At 43.0% G+C, this 9,590-nt stretch overlaps 1 pseudogene; it reads left to right on the forward strand.

Moving 5' to 3' along the window:
- The first annotated feature begins 542 nt into the window (after positions 1–542).
- On the forward strand, positions 543–7,536 carry LOC120049507 (annotated as a pseudogene).
- Positions 7,537–9,590: the final 2,054 nt, after the last annotated feature.

Consider the following 9,590-nt stretch of genomic DNA (forward strand, 5'->3'; position numbering starts at 1 on the left):
GCAGCCTTGTGTATGTTGACCTGTTTTAAAGGTCTTACTCACGTCGGCTACGGAGAGCGTGATCACACAGTCGTCCGGAACAGCTGATGCTCTCATGCATGCCTCAGTGTTGCTTGCCTTCGAAGCGAGCATAGAAGTGATTTAGCTCGTCTGATAGGCTCGTGTCACTGGGCAGCTCGCGGCTGTGCTTCCCTTTGTAGTCTGCAATAGTTTGCAAGCCCTGCCACATAAGACGATTGTCGGAGCCGGTGTAGTATGATTCAATCTTAGCCCTGTATTGACGCTAAGCCTGTTTGATGGTTCATCGCAGGGCATAGCAGGATTTATTGTAAGCTTCCGGGTTAGAGTCCCGCACCTTGAAAGCGACAGCTCTACCCTTTAGCTCAGTGTGAATGTTGCCTGTAATTCATGGCTTCTGGTTGGGGTATGTATGTACAGTCACTGTGGGGACGACGTCCTCAATGCAATTGATAAAGCCAGTGACTGATGTGGTGTTCCAACATGTTCCAGTCTGTGATAGCAAAACAGTCCTGTAGTTTATCATGGAGACAGAGTAAGATTGACTGCATCCATCAAGTATAACCAGAATGTTCAGTGCAGCGCTTCCTGATTTCTAACATGTAAATGTGATATCACCGATTACCGTCATTAATGTTGGACTTTGTTTTTTGTGTTTCAGGTTTGGTCTCTGTTTTGGTTTCTCAGTGTCAGACTATGGAGGTCCGTACTGGGGATACCATCACCTTGCAGTGCTCCAATGTTACAACGGTTGTGGGACACACAGCCTGGTTCAAGCAAGTCAACGGATCAGAGCCTGTGTGTATCTCGTCTATGTACAGCTTTAATTCAACACCTGATCTCCACAATGGTTTTCAAAGGAGCCATTTTGAAACGTTCAGCAACAACACCACTATCTTTCTGAAAATCACAAAAGTGGAAATAGCTGACTGTGGCCTGTATTTCTGTGGACTGTATCCACATAGCCACATGTTCTTTGTCAACAGAACAGTTCTAAAAACTCTACGTAAGATTTCAACTATTTATCTGGCTTTTGATAAAATGTTATCAATCGAATCAGGAGTTAACATGAAACAAAGGCAAACCATTGATGGACATATTTTTTTGCATTATAATTTTGAGAAAAAATACTTCTCTACTCTTACTAATCTCAATGTTACAGGGCACAATGGAGGTGAGGAAACACCAGAGTCACCTAAGTATAATGAGTTTCTCAATGTTACAGGGCACAACGGAGGTGAGGAAACACCAGAGTCACCTAAATATAATGAGTTTCTCAATGTTACAGGGCACAACGGAGGTGAGGAAACACCAGAGTCACCTAAAGAGAGTGAGTTTCTCAATGTTTGTCAAGTAGATGTAAACATTATAATTAAGGAACAAAAACGCAAAATGTTCAGGTCTGTGATTAAAGGGTCACCAAGTGATTTAATAAAATGTCATCTAATAGGACATTGTAATGGAACTATCAGTCTAGTAGGAGAGGATGACGATGGAACGACGTACCTCCTTCCCCTGGTTGTGATCCTGGGTGTTGTGACTGCTGTTCTACTGATAGTCATCCTCATCCTGGTCCTCAAGATCCGACGAGACACAAACAGACACAACACATGTAGGATTCCACTTCATGATTATATTGGACCTGTGAACTACACCTTTAATGAGGATGTTTTTCCCATGAGTCAGTGAGTTCACTAGAATGGAATGATCCATGAATCCGTTGTCTCGTCTATCTATTATATCATATTCAGGACCTGATTCTCAAAGACAACAACACAATGATCAGGTAAATACTGTATGATTAAATAGTGAAATATAAGCAGTTCAGAAATCTTGAAAATAGCATATGTTGGTTATGTCATGGTGTTTGAATTATGCCACTCTGAATTTCACCTCCAAGAAGAGGAAGATGGAGAGGAGAAGAGAGAAGGAGCTGGACCCTCATGTAGTGTATGCTGCTACAAGATGATAAAGTGGAGGAGGATGGAAGTTTGGTTGGCCATATCTTTGAATACATTGATTTGCCATGTCTTTGAATTCAAGTTTAAATCCTTCTATATTGTATGTGTAGATAAATTAAATGTATTGAAATGTAAATCAGTAAATATCTCAGTAAGTACCTCAGGGCCACTGTAGCCCTCTCCAACTCAGTTAGTTCACACAGCTCAGTGGTACAGGGTGTGGTTAGAGAGGAGGAGTTAGAAGTAAAAACACAACTGTTTAATGGCTGTAGAGGAGTTGCCTCATTTGGCCTCTCTTAACTTAGATCTCTGTTGTGTGTGTTAGTAATTTGGTTATTTTTTTATAGGGTGACCCTGAGGGACAAAGTACCCAGCAGTAGAGAATTGCATTATACTGATCACTTCTAAAGACAAATAAAGAGCTAAAGCAAAATTGCCTTTGTCATGATGTTATTCTTCCCTTAGTATTTCCTGTCTTGGCTTTGCACTAATCACAGCCCCCTATTCCGAGAAGCACCTTATAAGGAGAATATGATTGTGGTCTGAGGTACAGGAGGGCCCAGTGAAGGTACGCATCACTTCCTGTGGTGTGAGTGACAGAAAGGAGCAGCTCAGTGTAGAGTGAAACCTGCTGAGGTGAACATCACTGGGTCTCTCATAGACTAACATTGCGGGATGAAATGTCCCTTATGCTCTCTCTCTCTCTCTCTCTCTCTCTCTCTCTCTCTCTCTCTCTCTCTCTCTCTCTCTCTCTCTCTCTCTCTCTCTCTCTCTCTCTCTCTCTCTCTCTCTCTCTCTCTCTCTCTCTCTCTCTCTCTCTCTCTCTCTCTCTCAGTATGTCTCGCCATATTTCCAGTCCACCTGCCAACAGATAGAATGTGCAAAATAGTTGTGTGTAAGAGTAAATGCCTGGGTGATTTGAGGGTGTGGGACACTTTACACACCTCTCTTCATCTGAACGGTAAACACCAGACCCCTGCCGCTCAGTTAGATGTGCCAACCATGTCAAGAATACTAGCAACAAGCTGAAGCATTTTCCAAACCCCAAAATGTGCAGGGTTTCTTAAACTATGGGGTCTGAGAATACATCTATAATCACACACTATTTCGTCTTACTTTGAGTCATTGGAAGTTGATTTGTCACGGTGGGACAGTCAATTTCTCATTTGGGTCTCGAGTTAACATTTAAGAACCCGAAAGCATTCAGGAAGAGGGAATAGTGCAGATAAAGATTGAGTGTAATCTCAATAGTTTTGTCAACTCTTCCTCCTCTTTGCACTGGAGGCCTAGTGCGTGGAGCTGACACAGGTGGTACCGGACTGGTGACACGCTCTTCAGGGCGAGTGCGAGGAGGAGACACAGGACATACCGGACTGGGAAGGCGCACTGGAGGCCTAGTGCGCGGAGCCGACACAAGTGGTACCGGACTGGTGACACGTTCTTCATGGCGAGTGCGAGGAGGAGACACAGGACTGGGGAGGCGCACTGGAGACGTGAAGGGTGGAGCCAGCCCAAGTTGCACCAGACTGCTGCTAACCGGATCCCCTGGTCGGATGTTGAGCAGAACACACTTGCACAACATCTCTCTCATCTCTCTCTCTCCTAACCTCACCAATGCCTCCCTGACCATCTCTGGCACTTCAGGGCGAGTGCAGGAAGCAGGCACAGGACGTACCGGGCTGGAGACACGCACTTCAGGGAGAGTGCGAGGAGGAGACACAGGACGTACCGGACTGGGGAGGCGCACTGGAGGCCAGATGCGTGGAGCCGGCCCAGGTTTCACCGGACTGATGACACGCTCCTCCAAACGCCTGCGTTGAAGCATACTCCTAGCCAACTCCATTCTCCGGTATCCCTCCTCACACTGTTCCATTGACTCCCAGGTGGGCTCTGGTACTCTCCTTGGGTCGACCGACAACCTCTCTATCTCCTCCCATATGTTCTCTGGCTCTTCCCTCTGCTCAGCCGGCCAGGTCCATGTGCCCCCCCCCCCCAAAAAAAATTATTGGGGTTTCTGTGGTCGTGGTCCCTGGCGTCGTCGCCGTCCTTCTTGCGTCCACTGCGACTCCTGCCAAGGAAGGGTCTCCTGTCCTTCCATGATTTCTTCCCAGGTTCAACTTATTTTCCCCATCGTAGCACGCTGCTTGGTCCTTGGTTGGTGGGATATTCTGTCACAGTTGTCATGAGAACGGGACCAAGGCGCAGCGGATGTTGGGTTCCACATATTTATTGCAAAGTGAAACTTAAAGAAAAAAACAATAAATCAAATAAACGAACAACTAAATGTGACTAAGTGGTGCACATGCACAAACACAAAACAATATCCCACAAATACAGGTGGGGAAAAAGCCTACGTAAATATGATCCCCAATCAGAGGCAACGATAAACAGCTGCCTCTAATTGGGAACCACATTAGCACCAACATAGAAATATTTGTACTAGATCACCCAAAGTCACGCCCTGACCTACAACACCATAGAGAACTAAGGGCTCTCTATGTTCAGGGCGTGACAAACAGACACGTCTCAACATCAACTGTTCAGAGGAGACTGTGTGAATCAGGCCTACATGGTCTAACTACTGCAAAGACACAAATAAGAAGAAGAGACTTAATGGGCCAAGAAACACGAGCAATGGCCATTAGACTGGTGGAAATCTGTCTTTTGGTCATGATGAGTCCAAATTTGAGATTTTTGGTTCCAACCGCCGTGTCTTTGTGAGACGCAGAGTAGATGAATGGATGATCTCCGCATGTTTGGTTCCCGCCGTGAAGCACGGAGGAGGAGGTGTTATGGTGTGGGGGTGCTTTGCTGGTGACACTGCCAGTCATTTATTTAGAATTCAAGGCACACTTAACCAGCATGGCTACGACAGCATTCTGTAGCGATACACCATCCCATCTGTTTTGCGCTTAGTGGGACTATCATTGTTTTTCATCAGAACAATGACCCAACACACCTTCAGGCTGTGCAAGGGCTATTTGACCGAGAAGGAGAGTGATGGAGGGCTGCATCAGATGACCTGGCCTCCACAATCACCCATCCTCAACCCAATTGAGATGGTTTGGGTTGAGTTGGACTGCAGAGTGAAGGAAAAGCTGCCAACCAGTGCTCAGCATATGTGGGAACTCAAGACTATTGGAAAAGCATTCCAGCTGAAGCTGGTTGAGAGAATGTCAAGAGTGTGCAAAGCTGTCATCAAGGCAAATGTTGGCTACTTTGAAGAATCTAAAATCTAAAATATAATTTTATTTGTTTAATACTTTTTTGGTTACTACATGATTCCATATGTGTTTCAAAGTGTTAATGTCTTCACTATTATTCTACAATATAGAAAACAGAGTTACAGTGTAAAAAAAACCTTGAATGAGTAGGTGTGTCCAAACTTTTGACTGGTACCGTATATTATTGAATGCTATTGCGGTTACAAATAATATTCGTATTTAATGTTGGAGGCTTATGATGAAAACCAATAGCCAGAAATGCAGTGGTGGGTAAATTTACATTATGAATCACTTTAACCCTTGGGCTGGGCTGGGCTGGGCTGAGTTGGGTTGGGGTCGGTAGTATTAGCAGCACTAGAGATATTTCACTGTTTCTTGTCCAAACATCTCATTTCAGAAAATGTAAAATTTTTCTCAAAAAAGAAACAGCCATATCAGGCAAATATTTGATTGCCTTGATCTAGTAACTCTGAATCGCTTTATAATGTCTTCTTGAAAAGTCATTCCCGTGAAGCTCAAACTATGGTAAGCCAGAGGACACACTTCTGAGATTGTAGTCAGCCAATAAAATCTCTAGTTTCAGTGTTCCCTCCTACTGTATGATGGGTACATGTAAAGTGCCATCATATACAAGGTGCATATAAAGTCACCCACTGTCAGACCCACACACTATACAGTGAAGAAGGGACTAATGTTACAATGATGAATAGAGAAGTATTTATATTTTACATCAACTTGGGTAAGTGTAAGACATTTAATTGAGTTCCTTATTTAATCATTTGTAGTATGTATGTAGTTTGAATATGATAAGTGAAGTGGATGTTGTCTGTAATGGGTAGAAATGCCTGTGACTTTGTTCCGTTTTGTTTGTTTGCTTTGACAGTTTGTGCTTTCACCGAACCAAACGTAATCCAACCAACCCCTGTGATGGTTACTGAGCTGGGAGGCACTGTGACTCTCACTTGCCTTTGTCATAATGTGTCGGTGACCAGATTTAATTGGTTCAAGCAGAGTTTTGGACAGAAACCACTCCACATGACGTCATCTCTTTATGTTGGCGAAGACAGTTATCATTCGAACAACTTTATCAAGGACTTTACCAGGACAAAACATTTGGGTGTGAGGAGAGGAGACTACAGCTGTAACTTGACCATATCAAAGACAGAGCCAGGGGACTCAGCTACATACTATTGTTCCACTACAGCCATCTATGAGCAAACATTTGGAGAGGGAACTGTTTTAATTGTCAAAAGTAACTAAACATTTGCTTCTTCAATGTCAAAATGTGTGGCCTTGTATGTTGGTGTGTTAGTACAACTGCTTCATCAAATGCTAGTAATGAATACATGGCTTTTCATGATTTTCACCCACTTAGTCTTACTTTAGTTACTCCCTCTCTTCAGACTCAGAGTCCAACAGCATGTCTGTGCTCCAGCAGCCTGTGTCTGAGTCAGTCCATCCAGGAGACTCTGTGACTCTGAACTGTACAATACACACTGAGACCTGTGTAGGAGAACACAGTGTCTATTGGTTCAGACGTGGCTCAGGAGAATCTCGTCCAGGAATCATTTACACCCATGGAGGCAAGAGTGACCAGCATGAGAAGAGCCCTGAGGCTGGGTCTCCTACACAGAGCTGTGTCTACAACCTCCCCAAGAGGAACTTCAGCCTATCTGATGCTGGGACTTACTACTGTGCTGTGGCCTCATGTGGGGAGATACTCTTTGGGAACGGGACCAAGCTGGACATTGAGGGTATATGATACAGCTTCTATTTCATTTTATATCTACTGTATAGTCTACTGTGTAGAACATACATTTACTTGCCATTCTGGTTTCTTCTACTACTGTTTGAATTTCAACAGACCATAGAGCAGATCCTCTTCTCTTGGTGTCCTGCCTGGGTGTAGTATTGGGTGTCACGTTCACCTTGATCATTGTCCTGGTTTGCATCATGTACAAGATGAACAACACAACATGTGTGCAGTGCAGAGGTAAGTTACTATCCCTTGCTATTCGTTGATGTCACCATTTGTTGTTGTTTCAGTAGTGGAAGAAGTAGAAGTATCCTAATCTTTTGTGTCATTCTTTTCAGGACTCGTCTCACAGACCAGAGGTCCTGCAGTTACCCGGTCAGACGCAGGGGTAAGCAGAAATCATTTTATATTGTCTGAAGTCTATCGTGAAGCCTGTCTTTAACCAACTTCACTATCACAGGACCCAGATGGAGACAGTCTCCATTACGTAGCTCTGAATCTGAGCAACAAGAAGAACAGGTCTAGAAGACAGAGAGGTCACATGAAGACAGTGGTGTACGCTGGAATCAGACAGTAGAACTGGATGAATGAACCAAAGATCATTTTATACTAGATAACTCTTTAATAACTAGTTCTAGCTTCATTAACTATCTATGAACGCATAAGCAGTTCAAATGTGATGAAAACAGTGGTCATAGCTATTTTGTTATTCAATGTTGGAATAATTGAATGCATTGCTATTTTTTTATTTGAATAATAATAATAATAATAATTTGGGGTGGTGCTTATATTTGTCTTGGTACACAAGTGTGTAATGGAAATGTTATTTTTATGCTAATCCCAACTCCCCCTGAGACTCCCGCAGGGAGTGGGTTCACAGCCAGGGTCACCATTGTACAGCACCCCTGGAGCAATTAGGGTTAAGTGCCTTGCTCAAGGGCACAGCGTCAGACTGTTATTATTTGTATTTATTTGTGTGCCCATTTTAGCAACAGTAAAATAGTTACTTGTGTGAAGAAAAATAAAGTGTTTCCAACTGTTTGAATTTGAATAAATTGAACTCATTGCATACTATGATGATATGGCGCTTTTTACAGACAGATGCTCTTAACTGTCTCAGACATTATGGTCTGTTTACAAAGCCTTGTGGTGAAGGTGGAAGTTTTGCAGTAACTTTCCACTGATGGAAACTAACCTCTTATAGACATTTAACACAGGAAGACTGACCTGCACCCACACTGCTCTCTACTTTGTCCCTTAGGGCCCCTTACTGTTCACACTACTTAGTGGGTGTGAAACAGACCCTTAGTGCAGCAAAGGCCAATCAACACAAATGTGTAGGTCAAAGTTGACTTAATGATGTGATGTCTAGCAGTACCACATGTTATGGAAAATGATTTAGGCCTCTTGCAATAGATCTACTCATAGTGAAAGTTGCACAGTAGCCAGCACCACAGAACGAGGACAGGCCATAGTCAGCCGTCATTATATATATATATTTTTAAAGATATAACATAATAAACCATACAATTTTACACTCCGTACATCTCTATTCTCTGTCTGCAGAACATCTCTGCGACCACATATACACATTTACATTTTTTATCACAGATGAAGTGCCTTTTTATTGAACCTTTATTTAATTATGTTTAGTCTAGTTGAAATTTAAAAAAATATATATATATAATTCAAGAGAGACCTTGTGCTTGCACACCGCAAGAATCTCTCTGACTCTACATACCTCATAGATATACAGTTGAAGTCGGAAGTTTACATACACTTAGGTTGGAGTTTTTAAAACTCATTTTTCAACCACTCCACAAATTTCTTGTTAACAAACCATAGTTTTGGCAAGTCGGTTAGGACATCTACTTTGTGCATGACACAAGTAAATGTTCCAACAATTGTTTACAGACAGATTATACATTTTCAAACACCTGAAGGTACCATGTTCATCTGTACAAACAATAGTATGCAAGTATAAACACCATGGGAACACGCAGCCGTCATATCGCTCAGGAAGGAGACGCGTTCTGTCTCCTAGAAATAAACGTACTTTGGTGCGAAAAGTGCAAATCAACCCAAGAATATCAGCAAAGGACCTTGTGAAGATGCTGGAGGAAACAGGTACAAAAGTATCAATATCCACAGTAAAACGAGTCGTATATTGAAATAACCTGAAAGGCTGCTCAGCGAGGATGAAGCCGCTGTTCCAAAACCAGCCTACGGTAGCCAGACTACGGTTTGCACATGGGGACAAAGATCGTACTTTTTGGAGAAATGTCCTCTGGTCTGATGAAACAAAAATAGAACGGTTTGGCCATAATGACCATTGTTATGTTTGGAGGAAAAAGTGGGAGGCTTGCAAGTGACCATCACAAAGCCCTGACTTCAATCCCATAGAACATTTTTGGGCAGAATTGAAAAAGCGTGTGCAAGCAAGGAGGCCTACAAACCTGACTCAGTTACACCAGCTGTGTCAGGAGGAATGGGTCAAAATTCACCCAACTTATTGTGGGAAGCTTGTGGAAGGCTACCCGAAACGTTTGACCCAAGTTAAACAATTTAATGGCAATGCTACCAAATACTAATTGAGTGTTTGTAAACTTCTGACCTACTGGGAATGTGAAA

Source organism: Salvelinus namaycush, chromosome 6 (genome assembly GCF_016432855.1).
Source record: "Salvelinus namaycush isolate Seneca chromosome 6, SaNama_1.0, whole genome shotgun sequence".
NCBI lineage: Eukaryota > Metazoa > Chordata > Actinopteri > Salmoniformes > Salmonidae > Salvelinus > Salvelinus namaycush.